The sequence below is a fragment of the Paramormyrops kingsleyae genome, chromosome 25 (assembly GCF_048594095.1).
Source record: "Paramormyrops kingsleyae isolate MSU_618 chromosome 25, PKINGS_0.4, whole genome shotgun sequence".
Taxonomy (NCBI): Eukaryota; Metazoa; Chordata; class Actinopteri; order Osteoglossiformes; family Mormyridae; genus Paramormyrops; species Paramormyrops kingsleyae.
Window position 1 is genome coordinate 5278915 of NC_132821.1, and position 19123 is coordinate 5298037.

At 42.3% G+C, this 19123-nt stretch overlaps 7 non-coding genes across 7 annotated transcripts; all 7 read left to right on the forward strand.

Moving 5' to 3' along the window:
- The first annotated feature begins 12 nt into the window (after window positions 1-12).
- Window positions 13-86, forward strand: trnat-ugu (transfer RNA threonine (anticodon UGU)). Its single transcript has one exon. It is a non-coding gene; the product is annotated as a tRNA-Thr (tRNA).
- A 411-nt stretch (window positions 87-497) lies between these two features.
- trnat-agu (transfer RNA threonine (anticodon AGU)) lies at window positions 498-571 on the forward strand. The gene has a single exon. It is a non-coding gene; the product is annotated as a tRNA-Thr (tRNA).
- A 500-nt stretch (window positions 572-1071) lies between these two features.
- trnat-ugu (transfer RNA threonine (anticodon UGU)) lies at window positions 1072-1145 on the forward strand. Its single transcript has one exon. It is a non-coding gene; the product is annotated as a tRNA-Thr (tRNA).
- A 411-nt stretch (window positions 1146-1556) lies between these two features.
- Window positions 1557-1630, forward strand: trnat-agu (transfer RNA threonine (anticodon AGU)). Its single transcript has one exon. It is a non-coding gene; the product is annotated as a tRNA-Thr (tRNA).
- Window positions 1631-4997: 3367 nt separating this feature from the next.
- Window positions 4998-5071, forward strand: trnat-ugu (transfer RNA threonine (anticodon UGU)). The gene has a single exon. It is a non-coding gene; the product is annotated as a tRNA-Thr (tRNA).
- A 411-nt stretch (window positions 5072-5482) lies between these two features.
- On the forward strand, window positions 5483-5556 carry trnat-agu (transfer RNA threonine (anticodon AGU)). The gene has a single exon. It is a non-coding gene; the product is annotated as a tRNA-Thr (tRNA).
- A 500-nt stretch (window positions 5557-6056) lies between these two features.
- Window positions 6057-6130, forward strand: trnat-cgu (transfer RNA threonine (anticodon CGU)). Its single transcript has one exon. It is a non-coding gene; the product is annotated as a tRNA-Thr (tRNA).
- Window positions 6131-19123: the final 12993 nt, after the last annotated feature.

Consider the following 19123-nt stretch of genomic DNA (forward strand, 5'->3'; position numbering starts at 1 on the left):
TTCTTACCTCGAGGTGCTGTGGCTTAGTTGGTTAAAGCGCCTGTCTTGTAAACAGGAGATCCTGGGTCCGAATCCCAGCAGCACCTTGTTAATGCTGATGAATCTTTTGCCAAGAACAACCTTCATGTCTGCTGGAGGCATGGTAGGTGTTGACCTTGTATGTTAAGAGCAAAAGTGTCAGCTAGGCACTCGCACAACATGTCTTTGCTCACGCCATGGAGGCATTACAATAGTGCTGCTCGAGAAAATAGTTCAATACTGAAGTGTTTGCTAGAAGCCACACAGCTACCTTCTTCATTGGGCAGTGAACATGACAGAGGTGAACAGCAGTGGCCTGGAGAAAGAAAGTTATGGAGAAGAAAGAATTTGAAGCGGTTGTGTAGAGGACGTGTTGACCAATTTCAACGGCTGGCAAGGATCATAGCCACGGTCTTGGAGTTGTAAAATACGTAACTGACAGACAAGGGCAGTGGTGGTCCTACTTTTTCCTGTCTCTTGGCGCTGTGGCTTAGTTGGTTAAAGTGCCTGTCTAGTAAACAGGAGATCCTGGGTTCAAATCCCAGCAGTGCCTTGAGTTTCACTGTAGGGAAAGAGATGCTGTGAGATTTCTGCATTTTTTCCACTGAAGGCAGTCATTGTGGGAAGAAGCTATCAGAAGCAAATCATTTGCTCCAGGTGAGGCTTTAGTTCAGAATCTCCGCATGGCCCAACCAGACGCTACCACGTGCATAGCAGACGCTGACTGATTACAGTACAGGAGTCTATGACTCAAGGCGTGTGAGTACTCTATGTCAGTGTTTTCTCGAAAAATGTTGTCCACACAATAGTCTTGGGCCCATACCTTACTTTCCTTAAGTAGTAGATCACTGAAATCTGGCTGAAGTTTCAGCAGATTCTCATTATCTCAATTGCCACCATCACGATCCACTGAGTGAAGAAGCAGGGGAGTCTTGACTGACTGACATAATGAAGAGTGTACAATCGGCTAGAATCTAAAAATTTTATGCTGTCAGGCTACTAGTTGTAGTACTTGGACAATCCCTGAAGTAAGAGGTGCAATTCTTACCTCGAGGTGCTGTGGCTTAGTGGTTTAAAGCGCCTGTCTTGTAAACAGGAGATCCTGGGTCCGAATCCCAGCAGCACCTTGTTAATGCTGATGAATCTTTTGCCAAGAACAACCGTCATGTCTGCTGGAGGCATGGTAAGTGTAGACCTTGTATGTTAAGAGCAAAAGTGTCAGCTAGGCACTCGCACAACGTGTCTTTGCTCCTGCCATGGAGGCATTACAATAGTTCTGCTCGAGAAAATAGTTCAATACTGAAGACTTTGCTAGAAGCCACACAGCTACCTTCTTCGTTGGGCAGTGAACATGACAGAGGTGAACAGCAGTGACCTGGAGAAGGATAGTTATGGAGAAGAATGAATTTGAAGCAGTTGTGTAGAGGAAGTGTTGACCAATTTCAACGGTTGGCAAGGTTCATAGCCACGATCATGTAATTGTGAAATACGTAACTGACAGACAAGGGTAGTGGTGGTCCTACTTTTTCCTGTCTCTTGGTGCTGTGGCTTAGTTGGTTATAGTGCCTGTTTAGTAAACAGGAGATCCTGGGTTCAAATCCCAGCAGTGCCTTGAATTTCACTGTATGAAATGCTGTGAGCTTCTTGCCTTTTTTCCACTGAAGGCCGTCATTGTGGGAAGAAACTGTCAGAAGCAAATCATTTGCTCCAGGTGAGGCTTGAGTTCAGAATCTCAGCATGGCCCAACCAGACGCTGCCATGTGCATAGCACACGCTGACTGATTACAGTACAGGAGCCTTTGACTCAAGGTGTTTGAGTACACTATGTCAGTGTTTTCTCGAAAAATGTTGTCCACACAAAAATCTTGGGCCCATACCTTACTTTCCTTAACCCTTAAGAACCCAGACCTATTTCTACTTTCATGAAAATTACGGGGGTTGTAAGTTATATCAAATGAATCATATATAACACATTTCTGAAGTTTTTTTTGTAATAGCACCACCTACTGGCCCAGATCTGAAATGTCACATATGCGTCACATTGGGCATACAAGGTACATTTGTTCCGTATTTAGAAAGTAATTCTGTAAACACTTTCTTGCTTTTAAAAACAGAATTTCCTTTTTATTTTCAAATTCTTAACATGGATAATGATGGTAACACTTCTTGGTTTACTTCAACAAGCTTCTTGGGAAAAAAAAAAAATAAATCAGCCCAATGTTGGAGGTACAATTGAACATGTCACTGAAAAAACATTAACATTAGAGAGGTGTAATGAACTAAAAACATGAGCATATAAAAACATTGTGCCAAAATAGAAAAGAATGTTACATAAAGTCAATAACTTGCTCAAATGGCTTTTTTCATTGCAGTTGTTAGAAGTTTACCTTTGGTAATGGTAACTTTTGAAGCAATTTCTTTCCTCTGTGAAACAAAGACGTACATCACATTTTTCACAGAGGGTGGTAGTTGCATTCACCTTGCAATTTTTGCACCGACCTCGCTTTTCACATTTTACCGGCCAATGTGCAACCTCATCAGTCCCGACATCCTCTGGAACTCCAACACGAACTCTCTTGGGTGGTGGAGGTGGTGATGAGATGTTCTGTGATGGGCGCCCCTCGGCCTGTGTGATTTCCAAAGGATCAGGCTTGTGGCAACTTCTGCCTGGAAGGTTCTTTGTTTCAGTGGCTTTTGGACACCAAGTAGCTTGCAGTCACGACGATGAATCAACCATGCGTTGACAACACCGAGCATGATGGTTTGCCAGAACAGGTAGAGATACCACCTCCGTGACTTCATGTGGTACTTGTACCTTGCAATGCAGGCGTCAAGCAGGTCAATACCCCCCATGAATGTGTTGTACTCCTTCACAATGTGTGGCCTTTTGACCTCAACAAATGCCTTGTCCGATTTGCTCCAGCGACGGACTGTATCTTGAGGCTCAGTTGCACAATAGGATGAGATGAGGGTAACAGATTTGTTGTCATACCACTTCACAATAACCATGCTCTCCTCCTTATTCACCCTGGCATCAACAGATCCTCTGCCTCTCTGGGCAAGACTTTTTTCATCTTCAAGCTGACAACCTGCTAAGCGATTTCCACGAAGTGTTCCTACAAAGTAGATCTGTCGCTGAAGAAGTGTGAGCACAAGTGGGGCTGAGGAGAAGAAGTTATCAGCAAAAACTTTGTAGTTTTGCTCAGCTGGCAGAGCTTCACACAACTTCACCACAACATCTCCTCCAATCCCAGTCTTCTTCCCAGTACCACCTTGATAAACAACAAAATCATGGAGCATACCAGAGGATGAGCACCGGGCCCAGATTTTCAATCCCCAGGGGTGGGGCTTTCCCTTCACATACTGCCTTATTGGGCTGTGTGTCCCCTTGAAGGGTACCATTTGCTCATCAACAGAGTTGTACTCCTCTGGGACGATATCCAGGCATTGTTTGCTAAACATTTCAAGCCATGGACGGATCTTCCAGCACTTGTCTTCTGCATCTCTGTGTAATAAATCTGTATTGTCAGTGAAATGTAGAGATCCCAGCAGGGTTTGAAATCGGTTGCGGGACATGTTATCTGCTACCATAGGACACCTGGCGTCATTTTCCCAGTATGCTCGATTTCCAGGCATTTGGCACAGACCCATCCTCAGATAGAGACCAATGAGTATTTCTAGTTCTTTAACAGTGGTATTTACATTTCTCAGATGGTTGGATTTTTGTACACTGTATAAATTTGTTTGTTCCATTAACAACAGCAGCATATTATCTGTGATGAAGTTTTTGAAGTACTCCAGTGGAGTGTGGATCTCATCTGGAGGTTTGGCACAGGGTCCCTTGAATGTGGTCTCAGGGGTTTCAAACGTTTTCTTTCTCCAGGAGAATTTTTGTCCTTTGATGGCTGCCTTGGGCTGCCCAGTGTCCATATGGCTTGAATGTGGCTCTGTCTCTAAATCACTTGAATCACAACTGTCTGAATCACTGGATTCACTTGATTCATCACTCTCCACGTCTTTGTGGGGGATGTAATTAGGGTCTTCAGAATCTTCATCTGAGCTACTTTCACATCCCTCATACTCACTGTCCTCTGCAGCGATAAACTCCAGCGCATCTTGAACACTATATTTTTTCTTTTTATCCATTCTACTAAAGAGTGAAAATGACAAAAAATGGGGGGTAACTGAAAAACGCCTCGACAAAGCTAAAGTAAAGTTCCATCACAAATTTAGGTAATTTAATAAATTAGTTATGCTTGAATTTAGTTAAATATGACTGAGAATTAACAACAAAGAATACATTTACTTAAAATAACTGAATGAGCTAAACTGACTAAGCAAACGATCAGTTTTTGTCTTTTTGTGACAAATATGTCACATCAGTTTTTTTAAGAAAATTTGGAGTTTAATGCCTGATGTGACATATTTGTCACAGCGATATTTAACAAACTGATTCTAGATCAAATTGTTTCAGAAATATTACCAAACTAGGTTACAAGTGACCTATGACATTTTATCTAAAGTTTAGAATTGCCGAATGAGTAAAAGCTTACCTTTGCAAAAAGAAAAGAAAGTTTTTAAAATTAGCACAGTGGTCTCATTAGCTAACCAGGTGGACCAAGACTTTGAAAATGGTGTCTTGAACACCCAGAATGCCTCACTTGTCACATGACTGAACTAGTTTGTGCAGTAGACGTCACTTAGGGACTTTATTAGTTAAAAGTCAAAGTTAAACCATTATAAATAGTTTTTCTCTAAGTGTAAAGGGGCGGTGACACCATCTGGTTGAAGTTTCAGCAGATTCTCATTATCTCAATTGCCACCATCACGATCCACTGAGTGAAGAAGCAGGGCAGTCTTGAATGACTGACATAATGAAGAGTGGACAATCGGCTTGAATCTAAAAATTTTATGCTGTCAGGCTACTAGTTGTAGTACTTGGACAATCCCTGAAGTAAGAGGTGCAATTCTTACCAGGGGGTGCTGTGGCTTAGTTGGTTAAAGCGCCTGTCTTGTAAACAGGAGATCCTGGGTCCGAATCCCAGCAGCACCTTGTTAATGCTGATGAATCTTTTGCCAAGAACAACCGTCATGTCTGCTGGAGGCATGGTAAGTGTAGACCTTGTATGTTAAGAGCAAAAGTGTCAGCTAGGCACTCGCACAACGTGTCTTTGCTCCTGCCATGGAGGCATTACAATAGTTCTGCTTGAGAAAATAGTTCAATACTGAAGACTTTGCTAGAAGCCACACAGCTACCTCCTTCGTTGGGCAGTGAACATGACAGAGGTGAACAGCTGTGGCCTGGAGAAGGATAGTTATGGAGAAGAATGAATTTGAAGCAGTTGTGTAGAGGAAGTGTTGACCAATTTCAACGGTTGGCAAGGATCATAGCCACGATCATGTAATTGTGAAATACGTAACTGACAGACAAGGGCAGTGGTGGTCCTTCTTTTTCCTGTCTCTTGGCGCTGTGGCTTAGTTGGTTATAGTGCCTGTCAAGTAAACAGGAGATCCTGGGTTCAAATCCCAGCAGTGCCTTGAGTTTCACTGTAGGGGATGAGATGCTGTGAGCTTCTTGCCTTTATTCCACTGAAGGCCGTCATTGTGGGAAGAAACTATCAGAAGCAAATCATTTGCTCCAGGTGAGGCTTGAGTTCAGAATCTCAGCATGGCCCAACCAGATGCTGTCATGTGCATAGCACACGCTGACTGATTACAGTACAGGAGCCTCTGACTCAAGGTGTGTGAGTACACTATGTCAGTGTTTTCTCTAAAAATGTTGTCCACACAATAGTCTTGGGCCCATGCCTTACTTTCCTTAAGTAGTAGACCACTGAGATCTGGTTGAAGTTTCAGCAGATTCTCATTATGTCAATTGCCACCATTACGATCTACTAATTGAAGAAGCAGGGGAGTCTTGACTGACTCAAATAATGAAGAGTGTACAATTGGCTTGGTTCTAAACATTTTCTGCTGTCAGGCTACTAACTTTAGTAGTTTGATAATCCCTGAAATGTGAGTTGCAACTTTTAATAGTGGGTGCTGTGGCTTAGTGGTTTAAAGCACCTGTCTCGTAAACAGGAGATCTGGGGTCCAAATCCCAGCAGCACCTTGTTAATGTTGATGAATCTTTTGCCAAGAACAACCGTCATGTCTGCTGGAGGCATGGTAAGTGTAGACCTTGTATGTTAAGAGCAAAAGTGTCAGCTAGGCACTCGCACAACATGTCTTTGCTCACGCCATGGAGGCATTACAATAGTGCTGCTCGAGAAAATAGTTCAATACTGAAGTGTTTGCTAGAAGCCACACAGCTACCTTCTTCATTGGGCAGTGAACATGACAGAGGTGAACAGCAGTGGCCAGGAGAAAGAAAGTTATGGAGAAAAAAGAATCTGAAGCGGTTGTGTAGAGGACGTGTTGACCAATTTCAACGGCTGGCAAGGATCATAGCCACGGTCTTGGAGTTGTAAAATACGTAACTGACAGACAAGGGTAGTGGTGGTCCTACTTTTTCCTATCTCTTGGCGCTGTGGCTTAGTTGGTTAAAGTGCCTGTCTAGTAAACAGGAGATCTTGGGTTCAAATCCCTGCAGTGCCTTGCGTTTCACTGTAGGGAATGAGATGCTGTGTGGTTTCTGCAATTTTTCCACTGAAGGCAGTCATTGTGGGAAGAAGCTGTCAGAAGCAAATCATTTGCTCCAGGTGAGGCTTTAGTTCAGAATCTCCGCATGGCTCAACCAGTCACTGCCATGTGCATAGCAGACGCTGACTCTTTACAGTACAGGAGTCTATGACTCAAGGCGTGTGAGTACACTATGTCAGTGTTTTCTCGAAAAATGTTGTCCACACAATAGTCTTGGGCCCATACCTTACTTTCCTTAAGTAGTAGATTTCTGAAATCTGGCTGAAGTTTCAGCAGATTCTCATTATCTCAATTGCCACTATCACGATCCACTGAGTGAAGAAGCAGGGGAGTCTTGAATGACTGACATAATGAAGAGTGTATAATCGGTATGATTCTAAACATTTTATGCTGTCAGGCTACTAGTTGTAGTAGTTGGACAATCCCTGAAATGTGAATTACACCTTTAATGGTGGGTGCTGTGACTTAGTGGTTTAAAGCGCCTGTCTCGTAAACAGGAGATCCTGGGTCCAAATACCAGCAGCACCTTGTTAATTTTGATGAATCTTTTGCCAAGAACAACCTTCATGTCTGCTGGAGGCATGGTAAGTGTAGACCTTGTATGTTAAACTAAGCCTGCTTTTTTCTCCTTAGTCATTTCTTTTCTTAATTGTATCAGTGTAATTACCACACACTCGTGTCAGTTATGGCAGCTGTGTCTTGTGGTGCTAAATGAAGCAAATTATATTTGTTTCTGACAGACGACCGACTGTTTTATCTTGCGCCAAACCGCACAACATAAACATTGCAAATAATAGTTCTTAACTATTATTTTGGTGTGATTTTTTTTTTTTTTAGAAAATGCTGTACATTGCTATACTGATTTGGGAAGATCGGCTCTCAGTTGCCCCATGACTAGTCAATGTACTTCATGATGACAGGTATGAGTGCTACAGGGTGGTTGTCATTCAGGCAGGAGACAGAAGACTAATTCAGCAAAGGTGTGATGGTGGTATTGTTTAAGCACGTGGGGACGACTGCCTGGCTCAAGGAAATGTTAAAGTTATCTGTGAAGACATCATCCGGCTGGGTGTTACGCTCCATGTCACATGACCAGGTAACGTTGTGTGGTCCCGCTGCTGTTTGTGAGTTTACTCTCAGCAGAGATCTTCTCACATCAGCTGTGAACAAACACAGTGCCTGTTGAAGAGAGATAGATAGATAGATAGACAGATAGATAGATAGATAGATAGATAGATGATAGCATCAGCCTTGGAGGAAATCTCCCGTTTGCGTGTTTCACCCATTAAAACACACCTCACATATCTGTCCAAGTCTCTGGGGCTTTTTCAGCAGCATTTAATGTCTGATGCTCATATTTTTGTGGAATGAAAGAAGCAATAAAGCAGTTTAAGGCACATTTACTCAGCTTTGAAACCAGGGTTACCGACTCTTACGCATCTGGTGTGACGCTCACTCTTCTTGACTGTCAGGCTCAGGAAATCTATAATATTCTATTATAAACTCATAATTAGCTACACCAAAAGCGTTGGGGTAGTTCACAAACCCTACAGACTATTTACAAGGTAATAAAACAGTTACATGCATGTAAATGTGTGTGCAGACTTGTCTCCAATTGGAAATGTCACACCAGCCAGCTGACCAAAGTTGGCAGCCCTGTGAACCTCTGAAATATATGTAAATAACCAGGAAAACCTTAGTTTTTCATTCAAGCCACACACTGGATTGTGTTAAATGTCCTAGACAAAAAGTAACGATTAGGCTAAATAAAGATGTGACTCAGAAATACCTGAGTGATTAGGTGTCCAAGGCCTATGAGATACTGGCACCATTTCCAATGTCCCCCATTGTGGGGACCCAGATAAACAGCTTTTGGAAATGGATTCATGCATTTGATCTAACTCAGTACAGAAAATCACCTCCATATATCCATATGCATCCACAGGACATCGAGGGCTGTGCTGCATTTAATCGTAAGCTTGTTAAGGTATAGAGGCCTTCATAAATGTCTAGTTTTGCAAGAACAATGTGGTCAATCCTCTTTGAAAGCTGCCAGCTGGGAAAGCATGTTGGATTATTGGACAAGACATACAGTCATAATTGCTTAAACAAATTGATTTATCAGTCTGTTTTATAATAATACACTGGTCCTTTCTGAATAACCCCTCACTCTATTGAATACAGTGATCTGATGCCCATTGCTAATATATGGGCTGCAGCACTTGATACACACTCACAGGATGATAATTCATTGCATGAAGATTTCGGTTCACTTACATTTTCTTCATATTGTGTGTGGTAAGTGCAATAACATGATAATCTACTCAAACATGTCTAGGTCTGTTTTAGACATCGAGCCAAGGCAAGAGAAAATGTTATTTACTTATTTTCAAAGTGTTCTCTCATCGGTAACACTTTTCCTGAGGGGGCACAAATAATGTAGCATTATGCTGTTACTTCTGTATTACTTAACCACAAAATAAGTCTTAGTGATCAGCTTGATTTTGTCCGTGAATATGGCCGCTGCACACGCTGCATCGAACTGCTGCTGTCATGGATTTTTAATGGTCACCGGGCAGGAAACGGCAACATCACGTTCATCTCAAACGGGAAAGTACTAAACTTCAGCGGCGCGATGTCTGTTCCTGCAAAATATACGAATAATTTATGGCTTATAATATTTGATTTATTTTTATTATAAAAGAACGCAAATGACTGCTAATTACAAACTGGCACAAAAAGAAGCGTCTATTTAAAATGGAGTAATCATGGCATTTTACAAATATTGCGAATAGATCCGCTTTTTTATAATTTAATACTGAAGCTATTATATTTAGTAATCTATGTTTTGATCCACCTATAGTGGCATCCCTGAAAAGTACACATTGTTTCTGGATCGCTTGTTCTGTGAAATGACGTGTCCAGTGGATGTAAGAAATATGGCAGCAGCTTGAAAGACATTATAAATGACTACAGTCACCGTAGAGAATGTTAATCTGCAATAACAGGGGTAGAATTACTTTGTTCGGGGGGCACAGCAATGTTTGCCTTTTATCCCCTCAAATATAGGAGGGCACTAAGGCATTTTCCCGTAGGTTCGGAGGGCACCAAGGCAATCAAGAATTACTGGCCAGGGCACTGAGGCAAAAAGTTATATAGCCGGACGCATGAAATATTTAGCATTCTGACATTTTCAAGGGAAATAAATGCATTAGCACCCTGTGAAATAGTGTTAGACTAGGTATTGAAAAAAAGATGCTGTTGCCTTCATTCACCTACTCAGTAATGACGAAATGTTTTATGAAAAAAAACAGAACCAGCTATTGTCAGTGATAAAAACTTTTATTTAATGAACATTATTTTTACTGAGACATTGACACTAACATGACTAACAGAACTTCAAAATAATGCATGAGTGACCATATTCAAGCCAACTAACTAACACTCGCCAACTGTCCCGAGCCACTCAAACACTGTCCCGAGACACTCAAACACTGTCGCGAGCCACTCGCTAACTGTCTCAAGCCACTCAAACACTTCCGCGAGCCACTACGAACTGTCCCGTGACAGCAGCTGCAGGACAGTACAGTTTATGCTCTAACTCCTCTGTTTTCACTTCAATTCAATGCACATCTGGTATCAATTATTTCAATCTTCTATGAATTATTACAGTCTATTATAAATTATTACAACGTCAAGTAATGACAGATAATTTCCATAACAATAGATGCGGTATGATTGGGATAGACATGCAAAACCAGCGAAATTACCTAAAAAATATGGTTATTTTCAGGGTCTTAGAAGCAGCGGCCGTCATTTCAGCCTGCTTTCTTTTTTTCACCCGATCTTTGGTAGGCATTTTAATTGGAACTTTGTGGCCTTATAACAGGTCCTTAACATGTATTTGTCGATGTAAATCGATGATTGTTCACGTGCCAAAAATACCACCAATACAGCCTCACTTTCAAAAGAACTTCTAAACCTTCTCACCCTCCCTATTCTATGAACATGTTGCTATTAGTTTCGGAGGGAGGTAAGCATCGGCTAGAATAGCCGCTCTGAATAATTTAACCATGGAGGCGTGGTAAAATTATGGGATGCGCCTATCAACCCAGATATCATGGACATGGCGACAGAGAAGTAAAAAACGGAAGAACTTCTTGATTTCATAAGTTTATTGACTTTATTATGATCTAAACATACACAATAGGGCACAAAGGCAACTGAGGAAGAGGGCACTGCAAGTATCTGCCGGCAAGAACTTGTAAATATTCAGGGCAGCACGGCAAATTGCTAAGGCACGGCGGTGAAACGTCGATGCCGTCGATAAATTCGATCCCTGCAATAGATAATGGATTGAATGGCTTAATGGATGGCTGTGCATATTCTTACACGTCTATTATTAATAATTATGCATTGTTGGAGTCAGAACTCCGCCAGGTCCGTTGATGAGAAGAGATTCACTGCACAGTCGAGGAGTAGTTGCAAGTCACCAGCTTATTCTCTGACAGATTGCAATCCGTGAGCAACCATCTGACATACATTCAGCATGTACAGGAAGAAGCTCGAACCATAGGTGTCGGCTCTAGGTCTTTATAGGCCTTTTGGGGTGTTTGCCTACCCGCAGTGGGAGGAGTGTAAAAGTTACACGGAGCCTGCGCGGAAGTGCGAGAAGAGAGAGCGGAGGTACGGACAGTAAGCACTAATTAGCTTAGCACCACTCGTGCCGAGCAAGGAAAACTTTAGAGTATTTGGACTGAAGACTGAGAATTCACCGAAGAACCTGTGCGGAGAAAACAGTGTGAACTTGTTTGCTGAGAATATTGGAACGGGAACAAGAGCTGGAGAAAATCCAAACTCAAGAGTTAGCTCATAGCTAACGGAGCGGGGAGTACCAGAATTTGGCCTGGACCGACGGACTATCGAGTCTGAGGATTACTGTGAAGTTGGGAGCCACGGTACTGTACATGTATTTTCCCCTTTTTCTCGTGTTGATTTGCTCTGTTGTGAGTGAAGCAGCCGTTGTGTTTTTTTTTGGCCTCACCATACCCGAGCAACGTTTCAGGCCTGCACCGAGTCTGTTTTTGGGGCTTGTAGCTTAGGTCTAGCGTGTAAGTGTGAGGTGGGCCCACAGTGTATGTGTTTTATCTCGGAAGCTGAAGGTATTGATAATATGTGTGATTTTGGAGGTTATTGAGTTGGGAGTGTATCATCCTGGCTAAATTTGTGCCGAAGATACAAATTGTCACATTATACTGCAAACTGTGTGTTTATTATACTTTTATTTAGCTGGTAAATGTATTTTATTTCTAATTTCTTTTAAAATTCAGAAGAGCAGTAAATCATTCTCGTTTATATTCCAACTGTGGTTGTTGAGTTTATTGTAAAAGTGAGGAGTGTGTTTTACATTAGATTCTCGGGAGGGGTAACCAGTGAGAGCGGATCCATTAAGTTTATTGGGTAAAAACGAAAAAACAAAGAGAACCCAGGACACCCTTATATCACCTAGGAAAAAAGGGCATAGGGGTGCTACATTAGAAAAAGTATTAGTTCACCCTGTCCTCTGGCACAGGTCATCTCGACCTGTTCTCTCGCTATCAATTCCTGATTTCTGCCAACTTCATGAAGTGAGATCGCCCCATCCTGCAAGCCCAGTATCAGTTCCCATGTCCAGTGTCTGCATTATATTCAACACTGTGTTATTAGACATTAGTAAATTAGTATTGGCATTATTGTATAATTAACCCCTCAGCATGTAGATAAATTTAGTGGTTTTTGCCAGTCGGGGTTGGATTCAGTATCTATCTTATGGAATATTATTTAGCACTATGAAACGAAGAATATAATCATTATGGTATTATTAAAAAGCATGCCAAATACCCATGATGTAATCATTACAATGTAATCATTATAATGTAATCAACACAATGCAATCAATTGAGTATGTACTGTATTTGCACCTCGTGTTAGCCCAGGGCTGGGCTGGCCATCTGGCTTACCAGGCAATGCCCAGTGGGCCGACACACATTATACGTATTTTAAACATGCACTTTAAAATACGTATCTTTTGGAACTGAATTTTGGAAGCCGAATATTTTTGTACTGAATATTTAAGCAATAAAATTACGATTGAAATGTTTTCAGTTGAAATGTTCAATGTTTAAATGTATGCACATATTAAATTAGAGACCCCAAAAATTCAAAGCGTCATTAATGCAATGCGTTTTTATGTAATTCAACGTGTTTTTTTTCATCTTCAACTTTTGTCATTAATTTACTTCCATAGACACCATGCAAAACCATGAAAAAATGAGTCCGGCCTGCATGGAATGCTTGGTGAGGATTGGTTCATACAATTAGGCGTTGCTAAGCGATGTAGATGGCCGGCAACAGCCGATTCTTGAATTGTGCGCGCGCTCAGAAGATGAGGCTGTACGTTGTAACGAAGGTCAGTTTGCCTATTTTCCTCTGAAAATCATACGTTATATCGAAGTTTACGCTGTAAAGGTGTCACGGATGCAGGCGGCTCGGGCACGGGAGCGCGGCATGGTGCACAAAGAAGGGGCGGACGACCCACTTGCGGCTCCAGCAAACAAAAAGGGGTTTATTAAACAAAGACAACAAAACACAAGAAAACCAAAAAGACCACGAGGGGTCAAAACTAAAACAGGGAGGAATAAACTAAGACTAAATATTACAAAACAAAAACCAGGAAGGAAAACAGGACACAGATCTAACCAAAACTAAATAAGCCAAGCAACAACCCACACATAGACACCGGAACACAATATAGACACGACGCGACGCGATGAACCAGCGGGGAACAGAACACAGGCAGGAACTAATATACTATGGGGTAATGACTAACACAGGGCAGGTGAGGCTGATTAACAAAGACTAGGGAAACAGGACACAGGTGAAACCAATTAACTCAAAGACACTAACAATCAGGGAAACTAAGAATTAATCAAGGAAACAGAAACCAACACTAGGGAATAAAACAGGTAAAGACACAAGCAGGGGCACAAGGGACAAAACCAAAACCCAACTACAAAATCAGACACAAGAACTAAAGAAACTCAAATGAAACACTAGGGAGCAAAATACAAAAACAGAGGAGGCGGGATTCGAACTCACAACAAGAGGGAACTCAGGACCGAGGGGCAAACAGACAGCACATGCTTAATACATTGAGCCACGAGACCAGACAAGAGACAGGGGAGAAACAAGGACTGACGTATGGACGGGATGACCAGCACCACCTGCTGGTCAAACGGGGAAGGGGCACGGAAGGACCACAGCGGGAGGCTGACCCTGACAAAAGGTGTATGTTCTAAGCGATACCGGCAAATGGAATAATGCATTATGCGAATTCGGGACATTGAAATTTGAACGTTGTATTGGTGTAAACGTTATAAACGGGGTACGTTGTACCGAGGTTCGACTGTATATAGTTTAGCCTAACCCAGCCACTTAAGGGAGCAAGTCAGCTCAACTAGGTGCCGGTCCCAAGCCCGGATTAATAGGGAGGGTTGGCATCAAGAAACCTTAACTGCATCACTGATGTCAAAATGTAGGAAATATGTGGTTGTATTAAATAAATGCATTAAAGTTGGTTAATGATTCTGTGCTGTCTGTAATGATATGTCAGGACGACATCTAGTGGACAATGTGTATGAGTAAGCAGAGAAATAAAAAAAGATGGCTGAATGCAACACGGTGGTGATTGAAACGCTGCGTGTCTGAAAACGTAACATGGTGTCAGAAGTGGAATGGCAGCCTCCAGGGTGATCAGTAATGGATTCTCTACGCTCTCTGCTGCTCCTGAACCTGGAAGGGAATCTTTCGGAGAACTGGCGGAGATGGATTCAACATTTTCATCTATACCTGGCCGCCACGGAGAAGGACGGTAAGCCGGAGAAGCTTCAGTGCTCGCTGCTACTTCACTGTGCGGGGGAGCAGGCGCAGGAGTTATACAGCATGTTTACTTTTGCCGACGATGACATGGGTAAAATCGAACCGCTTATACGGAAATTTGAAGAATACTGCACACCGAGGAAGAACACGGCATTTGAAAGACATATTTTCAATAACAGATTACAGAAACAGGACGAGACTTTTCACCAATTTCTCACTGAGCTGCGGATCCTTTCAAGAAACTGTGAGTATGAGCACTTGGTGGATGGGATTATACATGATCGTATTATTGAAGGCATAAATGACAACGAAACGCGGCGGCTATTGAGAGAAGACAGATTAACGCTGGAGAAATGTATTGACGTCTGTAGGGCGGCAGAGAGTACTCAAAAACTAATGCTCAGTTTCACTAATGCAGATAGCAAAACTGGGGATATTACAATGGCGACGGTGAACTCGGTAACTCAGGGCGCACGCGCCATGATAGCGAGGCAGAACAGGGGGAGACACACCATAGCTAGGAGAGTGGAGGATGATGGAGCATGAATACGGCAAACAAGCCAAAGTAAACATGAAGGGGACAATGTCAACTGCCACTTCTGTGGACAAACACATGAAAGAAGAAGGTGTCCTGCATATGGAAAGGTATGCAGCAATTGCAAAAAAGTAAATCACTTTGCGAGGGTGTGCAAGAGCAAGAAGATAAATGAAATTCAGGAGGCGAGTGAATCAGACAGCAGCACAGATTTAACCATCTTTGCTGTTTCGGATCCAACAGAAGAAAAGGCTTGGCATGTTCAACTGGATATCAAAGGACACAAAGTGCAATTTAAGATAGATACTGCAGCACAGGCCAACACAATACCTAAGAAACTGGCACAACACATAAAGAAAACATATCCTTTTAGTATCAAATCTCCCAAAAGGCCACTGTCGGGGTATGGTGGAAACAGGATACCCCTAACAGGAAAGTGTGAACTTCCATGCACTATAAAAGGGCAAACATTCTTATGTGACTTTACCATTGTCAATTTAGAGACTGTTGAACTAATACTAGGACTTAAAGACTGCATACGAATGAACTTGGTTAGGCTTATCAGGAGCGTGGAGATACCAGACAGAAGCTCTGTCATAACAGAGGAATACGCCGATGTGTTTCAGGTGCTGGGGTGCTTGGCAGTACCATACCATATACAAATAAAACCGGATGCAATACCAGTTGTACATGCCCCAAGAAAGGTACCAGTTATGCTTGTGAACAGACTCAAAAAAGAACTGCAAAGAATGGAAAACCTGAATGTGATTGCAAAGGTAGACAAACCAACAGAATGGGTCAACTCAATGACAATGGTGGAAAAACCCAATGGCAAGCTGCGAACATGCTTAGACCCGAGAGACTTAAATAATGCAATATGTAGACAACATTTTCAGATACCTACAGTTGAAGAGATCATGAGTAAGCTTGCTGGCACTTCATACTTCAGCACACTGGATGCAAGCTCGGGGTACTGGCAGATACCTCTCACTGAGGAGTCCTCATATCTGACCACTTTCAACACCCCATTTGGAAGGTACCGGTATCTACGTCTTCCCTTTGGAATAAACAGTGCTCAGGAAGTATTCCATAAAAGGGTATCACAGTTATTTGAAGGAATCGACGGTGTGGTCTCGGACATCGATGATCTGCTGATATATGCTAAAGATAAGCATGAACACGACGACAGACTGAAACAAGTACTGAAAAGAGCCAGGCAGGTTAACTTAAGATTTAACAAAGAGAAAAGTAGAATTGGCATTAGAGAGGTTAAATACTTAGGCCACATTTTATGTCAAGATGGCATTAGACCGGATCCCAGCAAGGTACAAGCCATTGCAGAGATGGAAACACCAAAAGATCGACCAGCACTCGAGTGATTCCTGGGAATGGTGACGTATCTTTCCAAATTCATTCAATATCTCTCCAACCTCACTGAACCACTTCGAGACTTGCTGCGACAGGATGTTGCATGGCACTGGACTGAAAGACATGACAAAGCAACACAGTTGATCAAAAACACTCTCATTGAGAAGGCAAATACCTCACTCAGGTACTATGACAGAGAAAAAGCAACCAGGCTATCTGTGGATGCATCCAAGTCATGACTGGGGGCAGTTCTCATGCAAGATGGGATGGCAGTTGCATATGCATCTAAGGCCTTAACTGACACACAAATCAACTACGCCCAAATTGAAAAAGAAATGCTTGCCATTGTATTTGGCTGTCAAAGATTCCATCAGTTCATTTATGGCAAAATAACAGATGTCGAGACTGATCACACACCACTGGTTTCAATCTTTAAAAAACCTGTTGGGAGTGCTACGCCTCGGATACAGCAACTTCTGCTGAAACTACAACCCTACCAGCTGAATGTGATTCACAGACCAGGCAAGGAAATGTTTGTGGCGGACACGCTATCGAGAGCACACCTCAATATAATTGATGATGATTCTGAACCTGGAGACAAGTTGGAAGAGGAGTTAGGTGCACATATTAACCTCATTACCAAATATACCCTTGTGAGTGAAGATACTAGGGAACGCATTTGCAGAGACAGCAAAAGACAACACACTGATTGCACTCAATAGAATAATGCGACGGGGATGGCCAAAGGCTAAGAAAGATGTCCCTACTGTAGCAAGGGAATACTGGAACTACAGAGAAGAAATAAGTGAAATAAACAGAATGATGATGAAAGGTGACAAAATAATTGTACCACAAACCATGAGGGAAGATATGCTGAAGGTCATACATGCAGGACATTTCGGGATCGAGAAGTGCAAGGCGAGAGCCAGAGAACTCCTGTTCTGTCCTAAGATGTCAAGGGACATTGAGGCAGTGGTGTCAAGGTACAACGTGTGTCAAACATTCCGTAATTCACAGCAAAAGGAAACGCTCATTCCAAATGAGGTTCCTCAACGGCCATGGCAGATACTGGGAACGGATCTATTCATGTGGAAAGGGAAAGATTTTCTAATAATAACTGACTATTACTCACGATATTGGGAGGTGGCACAGCTAACGGACACTAAAGCAGCAACTGTTATTAAAGTCACTAAGTCTATACTAGCCAGACACGGAGTACCAGATGAGATAAAGTCAGACAATGGACCTCAATTTGCGACGGAGTATAAGAGGTTTAGTAAAGACTGGAACTTTAAACACACAACTGTATCCCCAAGACATGCACAGTCAAATGGACTCATAGAAAAAAGTGTTCAAATTGTCAAGCGGATAATGAACAAAGCAGACATGGATGGTTCTGACCCCTACATAGGATTCTTGGAGTATCGGAATACTCCAGTAGGGCAAAGTGGGTCACCTGCACAATTACTGATGGGCAGGAGGCTGAATGCATTCATACCATGCTCTGATAACCATCTTAAACCACGGATTGTGAAGAGCACAGAAGGGATACGGGCAGACTTAGGTGTGAGCAAAATGACACAGAAAGGATTCTACGACAGGAGCGCAAAAGATCTTCTGAGTCTTCACAGAGGGGACAAGGTGAGAGTTCAAGACTACTCCAGTGGTAGATGGCAGCCGACACACCACGTTCATACATACTGATAAATCAGGAGGGTCAGCAATTTAGGAGGAATTGCAGGCACATATTATTGAATAGCAGAGATGGGGAGGATGAGGAAAGGGACACAACAGAGCAAACATCAGCAACTAAACCCACCTCACTCACCCATCATGAAGACAGTGCTGAAGACTCGGGGAGCACAACCACACACGACACTGAAAAACAAACAGAGAGTAACGCAGGGACCAAATATACAAGAAGTGTATGACAGGTCAAAACTCCAGCTCGATACAAAGACTGAAAAAAAAAGTTAGTCCTCGGACAACAGTTCACAGTTACAAGTGGTAAACCTAGTTACATGTGTGCACATGTTTGTAGTGGTATGTGGTAGGAATCTCAATGTTGTATTATTTATACATGACTGTGGTGGTTGTGATATGTTCTGCATGTTAAAAACTATTTTTATGAGTAGACATGTTTAAGTTATCTTGTAGGGGCTGTATCAAAAAAGGGGGAGGTGTAATGATATGTCAAGAGCGACATCTAGTGGACAATGTGTATGAGTAAGCGGAGAAATAAAAAAGATGGCTGAATGCAACACGGTGGTGATTGAAACGCTGCGTGTCTGAAAACATAACACTGTCTAAATTGTATAAAAAATTAGGCTACATGACACTTGAATGTGCTATACCCGGAGCCATGGACGCATTATGAGAATATGTTTATGGTTCTTTGACATCCACTTTCACTTCAATTGTGACACTGTGGCCATCTCTCCCAAGATGAATCCCTAAGTAGTGAAAGAGCATATCAATTTTTTAACATGGTTACTCACTTCCTTGTAGGCTGCTGCGCATTATTTTAATTTTTTAAATCACATAACGTACACATATATCCTCTGGTATGTCATGTGCTTTCACATATCGTATAAATAATCGTAGTGGGCTGCCATGACCAAAAAATGCCAGGGCCATTTTTTG